We start from the raw sequence: 22,620 nt of genomic DNA, 5'->3' as shown, positions 1-22,620 counted from the left end.
TATCTTTTTCTTGGTGCCACTCATGTGAGTGGGAAGCAGTGTTATCAATAATTTTGTAAGCATCAGTTTCGGTTTTCTTCATAATAGAACCACCAGCTGCTATATCTATGTCTTTCCTTGTAGTGATGTCGCATCCTTGGTAGAATATTTGTACTATTTGACAGGTGTCTAAACCATGTTGCGGACATCCTCTTAACAACTTTCCATATCTTGTCCATGCCTCATATAGAGTTTCATTTGGCTTCTGTGTAAACGTAACAATTTCTGCTTGAAGTCTTACGGCTTTAGATGCAGGAAAGAATTGTTTAAGAAATTTGTCAACTAAAACATCCCATGTATCAATCGCCCCTTCAGGTAACGATTCCAACCAATCTTTGGCTTCTCCCTTTAAAGTCCAGGGAAATAACATGAGATATATCTGTTCATCCTCCACTTCTCGGATTTTAAATAGTGTGCAGATCCTATTAAAGGTACGTAGATGTTCATTTGGATCTTCCTTCGGCGCACCACTAAATTGGCATTGATTAGTCACCATGTGTAGAATTTGTCCTTTGATTTCATAATCTGGTGCATTAATGTCTGGATGAGTAATTGCGTGACCTTGGCCAGTGCGTTTAGCTCTCATTCGGTCTTCCATACTTAAAGGTTCCAGATTCTCCATAATTGAATTTGTTGAATCGGTATCACTAGATGATTCTGATTTAATGGTTCGTTCCTCAACAATCTCTGTTTGAATAATTGGTGGCTCCGGAGGAAAGTTTAATGGTTCAGGATCTACGAACCGTTCCTGAATATTCTCCGGATTCTCAATTGTGAGGTCGGATTCAAAAAATGGATTATCGGAAATTTGAACTGAAGTACTTGGTCGACTGGATGACGATTCTAAAGAAAAATCAACGGCGGTTATATTTGCTAAATGTCTTGATCGAGTTACAGGTGGTGAACGTACAAAAGGTGGTGAACGTCTTGCTCGGTGCATTCACTGAATATCCTATTAGTTTTAAAAAGGAAAGAAAAATTATAATAAGTTATCCAACCAATAGACTTTTCTGATTTTGCCCACGTTTCGAATAGCCAAAAGATGCAGCAGAGGGGCAGGATTCGTTTGGTCTCAATATAATTGAGGACTGTTTGGCTCCAATAACCCGGTCCACGTACAAATCCAACTATTACTACGAACCAGAAAATTTTGATGTCTATCAATTTAACCACTTAAAATAAATTTTCGTAATTTTAAGAAATTTAGATAAGAAGTAGAATAAAAATCTATGTCCTAAAACTAGAATAGCGAGAAATAAGAAAGAAAAAGAGTTCGTCGAAAAAGGTCGAAAAAGAAAAAATGGTTGAAAAATAAAAGGTGACGAAAAAAAATAAAAGAAACTTATAAAACTTAAAAATACTGGACTAACCTAATCTTATTACTACAACTAACTTAAAATTATAATCGCAAATTGAAATTACTAACTGGAATGATAATTGATACATAGTAAAAGGTGTCTAAAAATATTAAAGCTTACAGGAAAAACTGAATCCCAAATGGAAATAACTTAAAATGAAACTAAAACTTAAAAAGGCGTCGCAAAATTCTAGAGTTCCTAAATCTTAGTCTAAAGTAAAAGCACTTAAGGGATTCTACGGCAAAGCTTAAAAATCTTGGAGTAAAAATGACTATAGCAAAAACTATGTTTAAAATTAAATATGAGCTAAAAATACAAATATTACGCTAAAACGATTAAAAAGGGACAAAATATAAAAATATACAAAAAGTTGTAAAAAGTACAATTTTTATAAAAATATTATTTTTATATTATTTATTTAATAAAACTACTAATTTAATATTTTAATTAAACTAATTAAACAAAATATAAATTAAATAAAACTTAAATTAAAAATAAACTTAATTATAATAATAATAATAATTAGGGTTAATAATAATAATAATTAATAATAATCCGTAATAAATGCAGGATTAGGGCTACCTGTTCGCGTGTCAGAGCAGCTCCGCGAGTCGCGGTATTTAAAACACCAAACCCCGCGAGTCGCGGGGTTCAGAATTTCAACTGACAGGTTTAATTTCAACGCGTTTTTCTTTATTTATTAATTTTTTTTTTTTCTGTTTTTATATAAATAAAAGATATTTAAATAAAACTTATATTTTTTATAAACTAAAATAAAAATAAAGAAACTTAATCAACTTAAATATTTAACAAAATCTTAAAAATACTTATATTTTTGTTTTTCTTTTTATATTTTTGAATAATTAAAACGTATTTTTACAAAAACGAATTTTAATAAAAGTTAACTAAAATCTTTTTTTTTTTTTATTAGCGTTGCGCTTCCGGCGTTTAGAAAGTTCCCCGGCAGCGGCGCCAAAAATAACTTGATGTCAAAGCTAAGGTATACGAAATAGTTTATATTTTACTAGGAAAAACTATTAAATACGATACAATTTTACACAAGATATTTATTTATTTATAGAATGGATATACTTAAACCTTGCTACAACACTTATAGGCAGTGTACCTAATCGTACAGTAGTGTAGTTTTTAGTAAGTCCGGTTCGTTCCACAGGGAATCTTTTTGGTTTAAACAAAGCTCAACGCTATATTAGTTTACTTTTATAAAAATACAAATATATATATAAGTAATATTATTATTATAAAGGGGGGTTTTTACCGTTTAATGACCGGTTTGTCGATTTTAAAACTTTAGTCGCAGTTAAAACCAAATGTAAAATATTAAAAATAAATACAAGACTTAAATTAAAGCATGAAGTAAATAACGATAAATGAAATTACGAATAATAAAAGTGCGAAATAATAAACTTGCGATAATTAAAGAGTACGATAATTAAAAGTGCAATTAAATATAATAACAATAAAAATGCGATAATTAGAAGTGCAATTAAATATAAAATAAAGGAAATTAAATATGAAATAAAAGAATTATGCTTATTTAAACTTCCGTAATCATGATGTTTGACGTGTTGATTTTAGTTTTATGCCCATGGGTTAATTGTCCTTTGTCCTGGATTATTTAATATGTCCGTCTGGTTTTTGTCCATAACAGTCCATCAGTCATAAATATAAAGTGCGAGTGTCCTCGTCAAATTATCCTTATACCCGAAGTTAAATATTCCAACTAATTGGGGATTCGAATTGTAACAAGGTTTTAATACTTTGTTTAATGAATACACCAGGTTATCAACTGCGTGTAAACCAAGGTTTTACTACTTTGTTAGCAATTACACCAATTACCCTTGAATGTAATTCCACCCCTGTTTTAATTATTCTAGTGGCTATTAATCCATTCCCGTGTCCGGTTAAATGAACGATTATTCGTACATATAAATACCCCGCCCATCGTGTCCGATCGAGTGTATATGGTAATTTATAGGGACGCCCAATTGTAAATCTTTATATTAACATTAACAAACTATCATTTAGTTAAACAAATATAAAGCCCATTAATAGCCCATAGTCTAATTTCCACAAGTGTCGTTCTTTTGTCCAAACCCCAATTATGGTACAAAGCCCAATTACCCAATTTTAGTAATTAGCCCAACATCATGATTACTTCGTTTTAAATAAGCATAATAATAACTTAGCTACGAGACATTAATGTAAAAAGGTTGAACATAACTTACAATGATTAAAAATAGCGTAGCGTTACACGGACAGAATTTCGACTTACACCCTTACAACATTCGCTAACATACCCTTATTATTAGAATTATAATTAAAATTAAAATATAAATTATAAATATAAATATAAATTTTACGTATGAATGAGGAAGAAAAAGATTTGGTGAATTTTTACGATCAGAATGCGCGAGCTTTATAGGGATTTTCGATTTTTGGGGCTCCGCGACTCGCGGCATTTTTGCCTTCAAACTCCGCGAGTCGCGGAGAATGAAATTACAGCTCAGTCCCTTTGGAGTCTTTCTTGCCGACGGTTTTTATTATTTATTATAATATATAAATAATTATAAGAATTATTTAAATATTATATTATATTTATGTGCATAGTTGACTTGTAATTTTTAGTCCGTTGCGTCGATCGTTGAGAGTTGACTCTGGTCCCGGTTCCGGATTTTCGAACGTCCTTGCGTACAATTTAATATCTTGTACTTTGCGTTTTGAATCTTGTACTCTTGTAATTTCGAGACGTTTCTTATCAATAATTGGAACCTCTTTGATTTTCTTTTGTACTTTTGAGCTTTTTGGTCGTTTGCGTCTTCAATTCGTCGAATCTGTCTTTTGTCTTCACCTTTTATTATTTAAACGAATATCACTTGTAAATAGAACAATTACAACTAAAAGCTTGTCGTTCTTGAGGAATAATGCTATGAAATATATGTTCGTTTTTAGCATTTTCACAATTACATCCTCGTTCAGTTTCATCAACAATTCTACTCGTATGCACCCGTATTCGTACTCGTACAATACACAGCTTTTAGATGTATGTACTATTGGTATATACACTCCAATGATCAACTCTTAGCAGCCCATGTGAGTCACCTAACACATGTGGGAACCATCATTTGGCAACTAGCATGAAATATCTCATAAAATTACAAAAATATGAGTAATCATTCATGACTTATTTACATGAAAATAAAATTACATATCCTTTATATCTAATCCATACACCAACGACCAAAAACACCTACAAACACTTTCATTCTTCAATTTTCTTCATCTAATTGATCTCTCTCAAGTTCTATCTTCAAGTTCTAAGTGTTCTTCATATATTCTACAAGTTCTAGTTACATAAAATCAAGAATACTTTCAAGTTTGCTAGCTCACTTCCAATCTTGTAAGGTGATCATCCAACCTCAAGAAATCTTTGTTTCTTACAGTAGGTTATCATTCTAATACAAGGTAATAATCATATTCAAACTTTGGTTCAATTTCTATAACTATAACAATCTTATTTCAAGTGATGATCTTACTTGAACTTGTTTTCGTGTCATGATTCTGCTTCAAGAACTTCGAGCCATCCAAGGATCCGTTGAAGCTAGATCCATTTTTCACTTTTCCAGTAGGTTTATCCAAGGAACTTAAGGTAGTAATGATGTTCATAACATCATTCGATTCATACATATAAAGCTATCTTATTCGAAGGTTTAAACTTGTAATCACTAGAACATAGTTTAGTTAATTCTAAACTTGTTCGCAAACAAAAGTTAATCCTTCTAACTTGACTTTTAAAATCAACTAAAAAGATGTTCTATATCTATATGATATGCTAACTTAATGATTTAAAACCTGGAAACATGAAAAACACCGTAAAACCGGATTTACGCCGTCGTAGTAACACAGCGGGCTGTTTTGGGTTAGTTAATTAAAAATTATGATAAACTTTGATTTAAAAGTTGTTATTCTGAGAAAATGATTGTTATTATGAACATGAAACTATATCCAAAAATTATGGTTAAACTCAAAGTGGAAGTATGTTTTCTAAAATGGTCATCTAGACGTCATTTTTTCGACTGAAATGACTACCTTTACAAAAACGACTTGTAAATTATTTTTCCGACTATAAATATATACTTTTTCTGTTTAGATTCATAAAATATAGTTCAATATGAAACCATAGCAATTTGATTCACTCAAAACGGATTTAAAATGAATAAGTTATGGGTAAAACAAGATTAGATAATTTTTCTCATTTTAGCTACGTGAAAATTGGTAACAAATCTATTCCAACCATAACTTAATCAACTTGTATTGTATATTATGTAATCTTGAGATACCATAGACACGTATACAATGTTTCGACCTATCATGTCGACACATCTATATATATTTCGGAACAACCATAGACACTCTATATGTGAATGTTGGAGTTAGCTATACAGGGTTGAGGTTGATTCCAAAATATATATAGTTTGAGTTGTGATCAATACTGAGATACGTATACACTGGGTCATGGATTGATCAAGATAATATTTATCGATTTATTTCTGTACATCTAACTGTGGACAACTAGTTTTAGGTTACTAACGAGGACAGCTGACTTAATAAACTTAAAACATCAAAATATATTAAAAGTGTTGTAAATATATTTTGAACATACTTTGATATATATGTATATATTGTTATAGGTTCGTGAATCAACCAGTGGCCAAGTCTTACTTCCCGACGAAGTAAAAAATCTGTGAAAGTGAGTTATAGTCCCACTTTTAAAATCTAATATTTTTGGGATGAGAATACATGCAGGTTTATAAATGATTTACAAAATAGACACAAGTACGTGAAACTACATTCTATGGTTGAATTATCGAAATTGAATATGCCCCTTTTTATTAAGTCTGGTAATCTAAGAATTAGGGAACAGACACCCTAATTGACGCGAATCCTAAAGATAGATCTATTGGGTCTAACAAACCCCATCCAAAGTACCGGATGCTTTAGTACTTCGAAATTTATATCATATCCGAAGGGTGTCCCAGAATGATGGGGATATTCTTATATATACATCTTGTTAATGTCGGTTACCAGGTGTTCACCATATGAATGATTTTTATCTCTATGTATGGGATGTGTATTGAAATATGAAATCTTGAGGTCTATTATTATGATTTGATATATATAGGTTAAACCTATAACTCACCAACATTTTTGTTGACGTTTTAAGCATGTTTATTCTCAGGTGATTATTAAGAGCTTCCGCTGTCACATACTTAAATAAGGACGAGATTTGGAGTCCATGCTTGTATGATATTGTGTAAAAACTGCATTCAAGAAACTTATTTTGTTGTAACATATTTGTATTGTAAACCATTATGTAATGGTCGTGTGTAAAGAGGATATTTTAGATTATAATTATTTGATAATCTACGTAAAGCTTTTTAAACCTTTATTGATGAAATAAAGGTTATGGTTTGTTTTAAAATGAATGCAGTCTTTGAAAAACGTCTCATATAGAGGTCAAAACCTCGCAACGAAATCAATTAATATGGAACGTTTTTAATCAATAAGAACGGGACATTTCAGTTGGTATCCGAGCGTTGGTCTTAGAGAACCAGAATTTTGCATTAGTGTGTCTTATCGAGTTTGTTAAGATGCATTAGTGAGTTTGGACTTCGACCGTGTTTACTTGAAAAATGATTGCTTAACAAATTTTGTTGGAAACTATATATTTTTAACATGTGATATATTAATCTCTTAACGCGTTTGATATTATGTGATAGATGTCTACCTCTAGAACAAGTCCCATTGACTCACCTAATAATAATGAAGAGTCAAATGTAAATTGGAATGATTCGTGGACTGATTCACATCTTCCCGAAGAGGAACCGGAAGAAGAGTCGGAACCGGAAGAAGAATCGGAACCGGAAGAAGAATCGGAACCGGATGAAGAAATAGAACCGGTGGGGGAAATAATAAAACGGTTAAGTAAAAGAAAATCCTCAACCAACCGACCAAGGTTAATTATGGTCAATGGTGTTTCCGCCAAGGAAGCAAAATATTGGGAGGATTACCAATTCTCCGATGAATCGGATTCCGACGAGAATTCCGATGATGTTATAGAAATTACCCCAACTGAATTTAAAAAGGCAAAATAAAATAATAAGGGAAAGGGCATAAAAATAGAGAAATCTAATTCCAACCCCGATGAACTTTATATGTATCGTCAACCCCCGAAGTCCTTAAGTTGTAACAATGACCCGGGAACCTCTAAACCACCAGGTTTTTCTAAACCAATGTGGATAACGACGGCTCGTATTAGGGGAACATCATATATCCCTAGAAACTTGGCAAAACGAACCAAAACCAAAGAACAAGAAACAAGCGAGTCGGAATAAGATAGTTGTATTCGTGTGGTGTAATATATGTAATATAGTGTGCTTATGCTTTATGATATATGTAAAAATTGCTTGTATTAATAAGTATTTTTTTTTTATGAATCTAACTCTTGTCTATTTTACAGTATAAAAACACAAAATGGATAGACAACCCAATATTTTAAGAGACCTACCCCGAGACATGATTGATGAAATCTTGTCTAGAGTCGGTCAGAATTCTTCGGCACAACTATTTAATGCGAGATCAGTTTGTAAGACATTCGAAGAACGTTCTAAGAATGCCTTGGTTTATAAAAGGCTTTCAATCCATAAGTTACGATGTGTTTACTTTGACGCATATATTGCGGGGAACCCAAATGCCATTTTACGCAATGGGTTAAGAAATTATTTTGACTCAATATATCCGAATATTGAACTTCGTGATTTAGAAAAAGCGGCTAACATGCAACATAAAGAAGCATGTTATGCTTACGGATTAGTAATGTTCGCTTCTCACCAAAGTGAGAACAAGAACATCGGGCTACAACTATTAAACAAAACGTTCCCACAAGTGACGGAGTCGGTAATTGGGGTAAGAAATGAGGTTTTTAGATTGTTACGGGACTGTTGGACATTACGTAACCCTCGTCCCTTTGACGACATTACAACACGTTGTCTTATCAACGGCCATAACGGTTATGTTCCACAAGACCAAGGATGGGAAGTAATCCTAGTAAAACCAGAATGCATGACTTGTTTCTGGACGTATGAATTACGTGTCTTTATTGCCTTTGCTGAACGACTTGTGTACTAGCTAGAATTATCTTCACAACCATCTTGTATCAAATTTATTGTGTGCTATATTTCATGCTATATGTAAAATAAGCGGTATTGTAAGTTTGTAAAATATTGTGTAAAAGTTTGAACGCGAAATATTATTATAATCAGTTTTTCATATAGAATTGTAGTAGTTGAATTGTATATTAGCTACTAAGTATGAACTTAACGGGTAGGTACTACCCGAATTTAAACTTATAAAACGCTAATATGAAGAAAAAGCTTTTATAAATGAGTTCATATTATGCTACGAGATACTATTGACTACTCTTAATATTCTGTATGATTAACTTGTTCCATTTGACTATTTTGAAGGAAATGGCACCGACTACTCGACACACCATGAATATGAATGAAGAGGAATTCCGTACTTTTCTAGCTTCAAACATAGCCGCAGTACAGGCTGCGCTACATACCAACAATAACCTTGGATCTAGCAGTACAGGAAATCGTGTAGGATGCACCTACAAAGAATTCACTGCCTGCAAACCTTTGGAATTTGATGGAACCGAAGGACCGATCGGATTGAAACGGTGGACCGAGAAGGTCGAATCGGTGTTTGCCATAAGTAAGTGTACTGAAGAGGACAAAGTGAAGTACGCTACGCATACCTTCACAGGTTCTGCGTTAACATGGTGGAATACCTATCTAGAGCAAGTGGGACAAGACGATGCGTACGCACTACCGTGGTCAGCATTCAAGCAATTGATGAACGAGAAGTACCGTCCCAGAACCGAGGTCAATAAGCTCAAGACAGAACTTAGAGGGTTACGAACCCAAGGATTTGATATTACCACGTACGAAAGACGATTCACAGAATTGTGCCTATTGTGTTCGGGAGCGTTCGAAGATGAGGAAGAGAAGATCGACGCGTTTGTGAAAGGATTACCGGAAAGAATCCAAGAAGATATAAGTTCACACGAGCCCGCCTCCATACAACAGGCATGTAGAATGGCTCACAAATTAGTGAACCAGATTGAAGAAAGAATTAAAGAACAGACTGCTGAAGAGGCCAATGTGAAGCAAGCCAAAAGAAAGTGGGAGGAAAACGGTGATAAGAATCACCAATACAACAACAACAGCAATTACAACAATAATCGCAACAATTATCCCAACAATCGCAACATCAATCGCAACTACAACAAACGGCCCAACAACAACAACAACAACAACAACAACAACAACAACAACAGCAACTACAACAATCATCCCAATAACAATAATAACCGCAACAACAACAACAATCAGAAGCAGCTATGCCAAAGGTGTGAAAAGTATTACTCGGGGTTCTGCACCAAATTTTGCAACAAGTGTAAAAGAAATGGTCATAGCACGGCGAAGTGTGAGGTCTACGGACCAGGGGTTAATAGAACGAAAGGAACAAATGGTGTCGGAACGAGTAATAGCGGAGCAAGTAGTGTCGGAGCAAGTTATGCCAATGTAGTTTGTTATAAATGTGGAAAACCGGGCCACATTATTAGAAATTGCCCGAACCAGGAGAACACGAATGGACAAGGCCGCGGAAGAGTTTTCAATATTAATGCGGCAGAGGCACAGGAAGACCTGGAGCTTGTTACGGGTACGTTTCTTATTGACAATAAATCTGCTTACGTTTTATTTGATTCGGGTGCGGATAGAAGCTATATGAGTAGAGATTTTTGTGCTAAATTAAGTTGTCCATTGACGCCTTTGGATAGTAAATTTTTACTCGAATTAGCAAATGGTAAATTAATTTCAGCAGATAATATATGTCGGAATCGAGAAATTAAACTGGTTAGCAAAACATTTAAGATTGATTTGATACCAGTAGAGTTAGGGAGTTTTGATGTGATAATCGGTATGGACTGGTTGAAATAAGTGAAAGCAGAGATCGTTTGTTACAAAAATGCAATTCGCATTATACGAGAAAAAGGAAAACCCTTAATGGTGTACGGAGAAAAGGGCAACACGAAGCTACATCTTATTAGTAATTTGAAGGCACAAAAACTAATAAGAAAAGGTTGCTATGCTGTTCTAGCACACGTCGAGAAAGTACAAACTGAAGAAAAGAGCATCAATGATGTTCCCATTGCAAAAGAATTTCCCGATGTATTTCTAAAAGAATTACCGGGATTACCCCCACATCGATCCGTTGAATTTCAAATAGATCTTGTACCAGGTGCTGCACCAATAGCTCGTGCTCCTTACAGACTCGCACCCAGCGAGATGAAAGAACTACAAAGCCAATTACAAGAACTTTTAGAGCATGGTTTCATTCGACCAAGCACATCACCGTGGGGAGCTCCTGTTTTGTTTGTCAAGAAGAAAGATGGTACATTCAGGTTGTGTATCGACTACCAAGAGTTGAACAAACTTACCATCAAGAACCGCTACCCACTACCGACAATCGACGACTTATTTGATCAACTACAAGGCTCGTCTGTTTATTCAAAGATTGACTTACGTTCCGGGTATCATCAAATGCGGGTGAAAGAAGATGATATTCCAAAGACTGCTTTCAGAACACGTTACGGTCATTACGAGTTTATGGTCATGCCGTTTGGTTTAACTAATGCACCAGCTGTGTTCATGGACCTTATGAACCGAGTGTGTGGACCATACCTTGACAAGTTTGTCATTGTTTTCATTGATGACATACTTATTTACTCAAAGAATGACCAAGAACACGGTGAACATTTGAGAAAGGTGTTAGAAGTATTGAGGAAGGAAGAATTGTACGCTAAGTTTTCAAAGTATGCATTTTGGTTGGAAGAAGTTCAATTCCTCGGTCACTGATGTTTCGCGAGGTGTATATAAAATAGTTTATATTTTTACAGGAAATACTATTAAATACGATACAATTTTACACAAGATATTTATTTATTTATAGAATGGATATACTTAAACCTTGCTACAACACTTATAGGCAGTGTACCTAATCGTACAGTAGTGTAGTTTTTAGTAAGTCCGGTTCGTTCCACAGGGAATCTTTTTTAAACAAAGCTCAACGCTATATTGGTTTACTTTTATAAAAATACAAATATATATATATATATATATAAATAATATTATTATTATAAAGGGGGGTTTTTACCGATTAATGACCGGTTTGTCGATTTTAAAACTTTAGTCGCAGTTAAAACCTAATGTAAAATATTAAATAAATAAAAGACTTAATTTAAAGCGTAAAATAAATAACGATAATGAAATTGCAATAAATAAAAGTGCGATAAAATAAAATTGCGATAATTAAAAAGTACGATAATTAAAAGTGCGATTAAATAACAATAAATAAAAATGCGATAATTAGAAGTGCAATTAAATATAAAATAAAGGAAATTAAATATGAAATAAAAGAATTATGCTTATTTAAACTTCCGTAATCATGATGTTTGACGTGTTGATTTTAGTTTTATGCCCATGGGTTAATTGTCCTTTGTCCTGGATAATTTAATATGTCCGTCTGGTTTTTGTCCATAACAGTCCATCAGTCATAAATATAAAGTGCGAGTATCCTCGTCAAATTATCCTTATACCCGAAGTTAAATATTCCAACTAATTGGGGACTTAAACTGTAACAAGATTTTAATACTTTGTTTAATAATTACACCAGGATGTCGACTGAGTGTAACCCAAGGTTTTAATATTTTGTTATCAATTATACCAAGTGTCCTTGTACATAATTTCACCCCTGTTTTAATTATTCTAGTGGCTATTAATCCATTCCCGTGTCCGATTAAATGAACGATTATTCGTACATATAAATACCCTGCCCATCGTGTCCGATCGAGTATATATGGTAATTTATAGGGACGCCCAATTGTAAATCTTTATATTAACATTAACAAACTATCATTTAGTTAAACAAATATAAAGCCCATTAATAGCCCATAGTCTAATTTCCACAAGTGTCGTTCTTTTGTCCAAACCCCAATTATGGTACCAAGCCCAATTACCCAGTTTTAGTAATTAGCCCAACATCATGATTACTTCGGATTAAATAAGCATAATAATAACTTAGCTACGAGACATTAATGTAAAAAGGTTGAACATAACTTACAATGATTAAAAATAGCGTAGCGTTACACGGACAGAATTTCGACTTACACCCTTACAACATTCGCTAACATACCCTTATTATTAGAATTATAATTAAAATTAAAATTAAAATTAAAATATAAATATAAATATTTACGTAGTATTATGAGAGAAGAAGAAAAAGATGATTAAAATGATCAGAATTCGGTTGGCTTTATAGGCAGTTTCTCATTTTGGGGCTCCGCGACTCGCGGCATTTTTGGCCTTCAAACTCCGCGAGTCGCGGAGATTGAAATTACAGCTCAGTCCCTTTTGGAGTCTTTCTTGCCGACGGTTTTAATTATAAATATAATATATTAAATAATTATAAGAATTATTTAAATATTATATTATATTTATGTGCATAGTTGACTTGTAATTTTTAGTCCGTTGCGTCGAGCGTTAAGAGTTGACTCTGGTCCCGGTTTCGGATTTTCGAATGTCCTTGCGTACAATTTAATATCTTGTACTTTGCGTTTTGAATCTTGTACTTTTTTAATTTCGAGACGTTTCTTGTCAATAATTGGAACCTTTTTTATTGTCTTTTGTACTTTTGAGCTTTTTGGTCGTTTGCGTCTTCAATTCGTCGAATCTGTCTTTTGTCTTCACCTTTTATTATTTAAACGAATATCACTTGTAAATAGAACATTTGCAACTAAAAGCTTGTCTTTCTTGAGGAATAATGCTATGAAATATATGTTTGTTTTTAGCATTATCAAATATTCCCACACTTGAGCGTTGCTTGTCCTCAAGCAATATCGTCTTGCAATACTAGAATCACTTCTTTATTCTTCACACTTTGTACAACAGTGATTTCTATACGGCGGTATAAACAATGGTAGTAACGATATGGTTTACAGTCCCACATGACTATAAAAATTTAGATCCATTAAGGAAATTGGATCTTTATGAAAACATTTGATCTTTTGAAAATTAAATCTAGTTTTTACCCTAGATAAGTTTTCCGGAATAACCCTTTACCGGTGTTTGCAAAATATTTTTGTGGGTTTGGTGGGTTTCAGATTTGAAAATTTTAGCTCAAAACTTGTGGTTTTGTGTCACCCACTTGCTAACCTTGTATTTGGAAAGCAACACGTCCAGTTTACTTGTCCCGTATATTACCTTTTGGTAAACTACCATCCGGTTGTAAAGGAAAGCGTTGAACAAGCAACTGTTAAGGCAATGTCCCCTGACATGCTTTTAATTATGGTCTATAACGTGTCGGACGCAATTACTATCCTTGGTAGGAGCAATAGTAAGGCTCACCCTTATAATTTTTTGGTCTGGCACAAGGTCCTGTCTTTGACCACTATGCAACCACCGTTCTTACGGTTGACACCCGATTTGGTTCAGGTGACCTAATGAATTCCAGGTGAATTCCTAGGATTTTACGTTCAATGGTAATGAACGCATTGAAAATAGGGTTTTCAGAAAACAAATCGGTTTGTAATTTTGATCAAAATATTTTCTCGTTTAAGCTCGAGTTTAGATATCATTGAATTCCATGAGTTTGAATTCTCAATCTTTAAGGTCAATCTCTAGGATTGAGTAATATCAGTCTTAAAAGCTGATTTTTAATCTTTAAGGAGATTATCCTTTCTGGGGATCTGATTCATTAGTCTTATCCAGCTAATTTGCATGGTGCCCCCCATTGTACGAGATAAATCCTTCTCATGGTTAGGATAAATCTGACCACTTGGCGACCCTGTTTAATACTGAGGTCCGTGGATTTCCTGCTGATTTTAGTGATGACTTTTCTAGATTTTTCGTCAACCTGCAGCTGGTCTGGACGACAACTTCTTGACCTAAATCAAGAAGCGCGTTTCTTTTTCAGAAGACTTTACTTCCTTTTAATGATGGAATTGATTCATCGTGTAGATCCATCTCTTCTTTTCTTTCATCGGGTAAAACAGTTTAGTTTAGTCCAAAGCAAAAGTATTTTCAGTTATTTGTTACAGATATATGTGACATATGTTTAAGATAACTTGGTAAATTTTCCCACACTTGGCTTTTATTTTCCTTTTTATCGTCCTCTATTCCATTTTAAATGAATTTTAACATTTTAGTTTGTTTCTCAATTTATGTCCTTTCCGAGGTAACAATAATTTCGGTGTTAACACCTAGTTTTATCGTTCATAAATATGTATAAACATGAATTTGAGTTCATTTAATTGAAAATTTTTAAAAATTTTACTAGAATTGGGTAGTCATTATATAAGACTAGGGTTGTTCTTTATTATCAGAGAGCACTAGATTCTAATACAACTACTGCTTTACTAGTATTTTTAATGGTAACCAAGTGTATAAAGTAAAAAAAAAAATTTAAAATCCGAAAGAATTTAACCCCTTCCCACACTTAAGATCTTGCAATGCCCTCATTTGCAAGAAATCAGTAATAATTTAAATTATTGAGGTTGATTTGTGTGAAAATGATTAAATTTTTACCAAAGTTTCCAAATATATTGGCGTTTGTTTGCTGAATGATAAATGGTGCACATCATTTGTTCATTCCGTCTTGTTGTTATTTCACATATATTTTGCATCTTGTCGTCAAAATTAGTTGCTTTTGCTGAACTTAATGCCAGTCTTTGAAAATGCGTTGTTTTACCCTGTTGTGTACATAAGATAAACTGCAAACATATATACATATTTTTGAAGTTTGGTATATTACCCCACATTCAAAAATTATTAAAATCTAAAAATAAAAGTTAGACAATTATAAAAACTATTACAATATTAACAAAAGTATTAAACGTATCAATCATTACAAATTACAAAATAAATAAAACTAAGTAGACTAGGGATGATACTGGTACCAATAGGGGTTCCAGGCATAACCATAGGTGCTATAGAATGCTTCGGCAGGGTTATACGTAGGATACGGTGGTTGCATCTCTATAGACCAGGGAGGGAAGATGGGTTTTGGTGTAGGAATATAGTTTCGACCTATATGTTGGCAATGAGCTATGATTTGGTTCTGATGAACTTGCCAATCTTCAAATGCTCTCTGTCTAGCATTTTCGTACTCCTGTGAAGCTATAAACCTTTGCATTTCTTGCATCTCATTTCCCCCTCCTACATTACCTTGCTGTTGGTTTCTCTCAACCTGTGGATGTCTACCATGGTATGGTACTGCGGCGTTATTTCGCCTCTTCAAAACTTTCGCACCATGGTATACATTTAAACCTATAGTATCGCGGGGTTCTGGTTCTTCTACTAATAATCCCCCCGACTTATATCCACACCGAGATATTCAGCAATCAAAGTAATAAAAATACCACCTCCTATTATGCTATGCGGTCTCATCCCCCGAACCATAGCTGATAAATAATAACCTACACAATATGGTATACTTACAGCACTTTGTGGGTCTCGAATACACATATGGTAAAACAAATCCTGTTCATTTACCTTTTCCTTGTTCTTACCTCTTTGTGTAATCGAATTAGCTAAAAACCTATAAATCACTCTTAATTCGGCTCTATCTATATCCAAATAAGAGTAATTTCCCCTTTTGAAACGGTGATGGCTTGTCATTTGACTCCACACACCGTGTGTATCAAAATTTTCATCTATCTTTCTACCATTTAGTATCAACCCTCTACAATCGTCAGATGCTAATTCCTCAGGCGTATATATACGTAAAGCCTGAGCCATGTCTAGTAAAGACATGTGGCGCATCGAACTGCCTAACAAAAATCTAATAAAAGAACGATCGGTTAAACTAGCTACCCGATCATTCAACTCTATACTACACAACAATTCTTCACACCATACTTTATATACAGGTCTACGAATGGTGAATAAACGTACCCAGTCATTAAAAGTAGAATTACCATACCTCTGTACAAGTAATTCCCTAATTGGCCCGGCCAATTCTACAGCTTCTAAGGGTCCCCATTCTATGACCCTTGGTACCTCAACAACCTTAGAATGAAGAGTATGCAAACCCCTTTGATATTTTGGATAATCTATCCAAAGTCTGTCAAATCTCAGGTTCGGGTGCAACTCTTCCAAGTGCATATCAGAAAAGGTCTTGACTGGATGAGGTATATCCTGCTTGTAGTAGTTATCCACCTCCTGTTGTTCCGCATTCTCAGCAGGAGCATTGCGAGCTTGGGATGAAGATTCACCCCTTTCAGTCTGCAAAACACATCAAACACAATTTTTGTGAATCCAAATATGCATTAGTGTCAGCAAAATCATCAATCAAAATAATTACAATGACATGATCAATTTATATCAAACTTAAGCTCATTTTCACATTTTTATCAAATCTACACTTTTTCAAATAAGCATATACGAAAAATGTTCGCCAAGTTCATAAGCATTCAATTCAAATAACATGTCAAAATAATCATTACTAGCAATTAAACAAGTTTCAAATGGCATTATATCTCAAAAATCAAGTTCATGAATTTTAGACTTTGAAAAAGTCCACTTTAATTCTCAAAATCATGTTTAGGCTCAAAGTTTGGATCATTTAACTACCTAAACATGTTACACTACTTAATTTAGCAACAATTCATGACAAAAATCGGCCATAACCTGTTTATATCAAAAAGCCCCAAATTTGCTCAAGAACACAAACCCTAGATTACTCAAAATTTGAAGTTTAAGGCTTCTAATCATGTTAAATAGCATAAATCTAGGTTATACAAGCATAATACATAAACAATTTAAGCATAATTACACTAAAAAGCATCAAAATCAAATTGGGGAAAAAATTGCTCAAAAACACTAATTTCGGATTAAATGGTGTTTAGGTGTAGAAATTTACCGTTTTTCTTGAGTAATTCCTAGATAGCATCCTTCTCAACATGATTTTAGTAAAAGATTTGATGATTAACGGTTAAAAATTGTGATTTTGGGGGTGTTTTTGGTGTATTTTCGCGCAGTATTTCGGGTTTATTTTGCAGGTTTGGTTTTGTGTGGACTGAGACTGATCGTTCAGCTCTTTTTATTTTTTTCTGATTTTCGGTCCTCCCGCGACTCGCGGTGTTTGGACACTTCAAACTCCGCGAGTCGCGGAGTTTGCTAATTTTTTTTTTTTTTATAATCTTTAACTTATAAAACAATTAAGTAATTAATTTTAAAATTTTGTTTCCCGTGTTATTTAGGACGAGGTCGTTTCGGATAGATGTCCTAGTCCGTCCTTCGACAAAATTTTAAAATTTGTCATTTTGTAGCGATTGTTTTAAAAGCTAAGATTTTTGGGTTTTTTAATGTTTTTGGCATACTTTAATTCAATAAGATTAAAAATAATGATAATAAAAGTTCTCGTCCCTCCCTCGGGTAAAGCAATTTCGTTCAAAGACCTAGTCTTCAACTTACGACGAATTTTAAAAATCATATTTTTAACTTAATGAGATAAAGTAAATTTTTGTTTTTAAATTCACACAATTTAAATATAAAATTCAAAATTAATATTAAAAATTCACACCAAACTTATTTTAATTTTTCAAATATTTACAATTTTAAAAATATTGTTTTTACAAAGTTTACAATATTAATTTAAGATTTAAATATTAATTTTAAAAACATGGTAAAAATAAAATTAAAAATCTTTTTGGCTTTTTATCCCACTTTAATCAATCAAATATTATCAAAAATATGCGCCCCTCTTTTCGGTAAAGTAATTTCGGTTCCAAGACCTAATTTAACTCATGACGAATTTTTTTTTAATATTTTGGGTTGATTGATTAAAGATATTTATACCTTAAGAATAAACGTTAAATTTCGCAGTGATGTAATAAATTTTTGAATGATATCAATAATTTCGGTCGCCAAACCTAATTTTATTTAATACCAATTTAATACTTTTTAGCGAACAAATTAGCGTTTATTATCAAAAGGTTAAAAATAAAATAAAATAAAAACTGTACAGACTTACCTGTGAAATAGATTTCTTAGTTATATGATCTATCTCATTCATAAGATAGTCGGTTTAATTGGTTTTTCATGGCTACATAGGCGTAACCTCGAGCATTCAGTGTCTTTTCTTCTAAACATATGAACGGTCCGTCTCTGCATAAAGTAACAAATTCGGTATTTGAATAGGTTTGATTATTTGAACATTTACCTCCATGTGACCATTTTCCGCATTTGTGACATCGTTCTAGGTGTCGTGCTCTTCTTTTCGCTGCGGATTTTGATTTTCCTTTACCAAATTGTAACTTATTATCATCGCATCTGGATTCTTTTCTAACTCCGTCCATTCTTTCTCTGATTACTGATACTAATTCACTCGGTAGTATGTCATTATTTCGTTTAGTGATCAAAGCGTGTAGCATTAGACCATGGTTTAGTTCACAGGCAGTCTTCATTTTGTAAAAACCTAAAAATAAAAATTCAGAATGGGGGGAGAAGACTAGTTCTTTAGGGTCTGCTAGGGAAAGACCATTCGGGTTCCATTTTCGAGAACTACACGAAAACAGACAATCTAACTCTAACAGAAATACATATTATCCTTTAAAGACTTGTTTCTCCCCACACTTAGTTAGCTGTGGTGTCGAAATTGTGATTAACTTCGTTGTCGACTTCCATCGGACTATCTATATAATGTTTAACTCTGTGACCATTAACTTTAAATTCAATCCCATTTGAATTTATTAATTCTATCGTTCCGTATGGGAAAACTCTTTTGACTATGAATGGTCCAGACCATCTTGATTTCAATTTACCAGGAAATAGCTTGAATCGTGAATTGAAAAGAAGAACTCTGTCTCCTTCTTTAAATTCTTTTGAACTTCTGATTCTTTTATCATGCCATTTCTTCGTTCTTTCTTTATAGATTAACGAATTTTCGTATGCTTCATGTCTTAATTCTTCTAATTCGTTTAGTTGACTTAATCGTAAACGTCCGGCTTCATGTAAATCAAGATTACATGTCTTCAAAGCCCAAAATGCTTTGTGTTCAATTTCTACTGGAAGATGACATGCTTTTCCATAAACAAGTCTAAAAGGTGTGGTTCCAATTGGAGTTTTATAGGCTGTTCTAAAAGCCCAGAGTGCATCCTCCAATTTAATGGACCATTCCTTCGGATTTGATCCTACGGTTTTCTCTAGAATACGTTTTAAAGCTCGGTTGGTATTTTCAACTTGTCCACTTGTTTGTGGATGATATGCGGTGGAGATTTTATGAGTTACTCCATATCTTTTAAGAACTTTCTCAAGTTGATTATTACAGAAATGAGTTCCCCGATCACTTATTAAAGCTTTCGGTGTTCCAAACCTTGCAAAAAGACGTTTTAAAAAGTTGACTACAACTCGTGCATCGTTAGTTGGGAGAGCTTGTGCTTCCGCCCATTTAGATATATAATCAATGGCTACGAGTATATATAGATTATTATGAGATTTTGGAAATGGACCCATAAAGTCTATACCCCAAATGTCAAATACTTCACATACTTGGATGACATTTTGTGGCATTTCATCACGTTGACTTATTTTTCCGGCCCTTTGACAAGCATCACAGGATTTGCAAAGAAGGTGTGCGTCTTTGTAAATTGTAGGCCAATAGAATCCAGTATCATAAACTTTTCTTGCTGTTAGTTGAGGCCCATAATGCCCTCCTGTTGGTTCTGTGTGACAATGGTTTAAAATTTTACTAGCTTCATCTCCAAATACACATCGGCGTATTATTCCATCGGGACAACTTTTAAACAGATGTGGATCTTCCCAGAAATAGTGTTTTATATCACTGAAGAATTTCTTTCGTCTTTGGTACGATAATCCTTTTTCAAGGAATCCACATACTAAATAGTTTGCATAGTCTGCAAACCATGGAATTTCATTATAATCTATCTTCAATAGATATTCATCAGGAAAGTTGTCTTGTATGGCCGATTTATTTAGAACTTTTAATTCGGGATTTTCAAGACGAGAAAGATGATCAGCGGCGAGATTTTTTGATCCTCTTTTATCTCGGATTTCAATATCAAACTCTTGTAAGAGTAAGATCCAACGGATTAATCTTGGTTTAGCATCTTGTTTTGAAAATAGGTATCTAAGAGCAGAATGGTCGGTATAGACCACCGTTTTTGCTAGAACGAGATATGATCGAAATTTGTCAAAAGCAAAGACAATAGCAAGGAGTTCTTTTTCAGTAGTTGTATAGTTTGTTTGTGCTCCTTGTAACGTCTTACTAGCATAATATATAGGTTGAAATCGTTTTTCAATCCTTTGTCCTAAAACGGCTCCCATTGCAAAATCACTTGCATCGCACATTAGTTCAAATGGTAGATTCCAATTTGGTGTTATCATGATCGGCGCATTAGTTAGTTTTTCTTTAAGAATATTAAAAGATTTGATACACTCATCTGAAAAGATGAATGGAGCATCCTTTTCTAGGAGTTTATTCATAGGAGTGGCAATTTTAGAAAAAGCTTTTATGAAACGTCGGTAAAAACCGGCATGCCCTAGAAAACTTCTAACTCCTCTAACATTGGTGGGATGTGGAAGTTTAGCAATTACATATACTTTAGCTCTATCCACTTCAATTCCTTCTTTTGAAATTTTATGACCAAGAATGATGCCTTCTTTAACCATGAAATGGCATTTCTCCCAATTAAGTACTAGATTTGATTGTTCGCATCTAATAAGCATTCGTTCAAGATTAACTAGACATGATTCAAATGTATCACCGAAGACTGAAAAGTCATCCATGAATACTTCCATGCATTCTTCTATCATGTCATGAAAAATCGCCATCATACACCTTTGAAAGGTTGCAGGGGCGTTACAAAGTCCAAATGGCATGCGTTTGTAAGCAAAAGTACCATAAGGGCACGTGAATGTGGTTTTCTCTTGGTCTTCGGGTGCTATTGGAATTTGAAAATATCCGGAAAATCCATCTAGAAAACAATAGTAACTATTTCCGGCTAATCTTTCCAACATTTGATCTATGAAAGGTAAGGGAAAGTGATCTTTTCTGGTGGCGTCATTTAATTTTCTATAATCAATACACACACGCCATCCTGTTACAGTCCTAGTAGGAATAAGCTCATTTTTCTCATTTGTAATGACAGTCATGCCACCCTTCTTAGGCACGCATTGAACTGGGCTTACCCATGGACTATCAGAGATTGGATAAATTAGACCTGCATCTAGCAGTTTAATAATCTCTTTCTTAACTACATCTTGCATATTAGGATTTAGTCTTCGTTGGCGTTGCACATATGTTTTATGACCTTCTTCCATAAGGATTTTATGTGTGCAATACGAAGGACTTATTCCTTTAATATCATGAATTTTCCATGCAATGGCTGGTTTATGAGCTTTCAACACAGAAATGAGTTGTGATTTCTCATTTTCAGTAAGAGAAGACAATATTATTACAGGTAATTCAGATTCACCATGTAAATAAGCGTATTCCAAATTGTTTGGAAGTGGCTTTAATTCTAATTTCGGAGGTTCTTCTATCGATGATTTATATCGATATCTGTCTTCTTCTTTTAGCATTTGAATTTCTTCTGTTGTTGGTTCATATCCATTAGCTATAAGTGTAGCTAACATTTCAGCTTCATCAATTGGTTCATTACCTTCTCCTAAAGAACATTCTCCTGTTCCTTGTAATTCTGGAAATTCTTCTAATAATTCTGCATGTGCATCTATAGTTTGAATATAATAACATGTATTATCTGCAGATTGTGGTTGTTGCATTGCTCTATCAACTGAAAAGGTAACACTCTCGTCCTCTATACTTAGGGTCAATTTCTTACCGAACACGTCTATCATTGCTTTAGCCGTGTTTAAGAATGGTCTTCCTAATATGAAAGGAACTTGAGAATCTTCTTCCATGTCCAGAACAACAAAATCTACTGGAAATACTAAAGTACCAACTTTAACTAGCATGTTCTCCATTATCCCTCTAGGATATTTTATTGATCTATCGGCTAGTTGTATGCTTATTCTTGTTGGGTTCAATTCTCCAA

Source organism: Rutidosis leptorrhynchoides, chromosome 1 (assembly GCF_046630445.1).
Source record: "Rutidosis leptorrhynchoides isolate AG116_Rl617_1_P2 chromosome 1, CSIRO_AGI_Rlap_v1, whole genome shotgun sequence".
Classification (NCBI taxonomy): Eukaryota; Viridiplantae; Streptophyta; class Magnoliopsida; order Asterales; family Asteraceae; genus Rutidosis; species Rutidosis leptorrhynchoides.
This window is presented reverse-complemented; position numbering follows the sequence as displayed.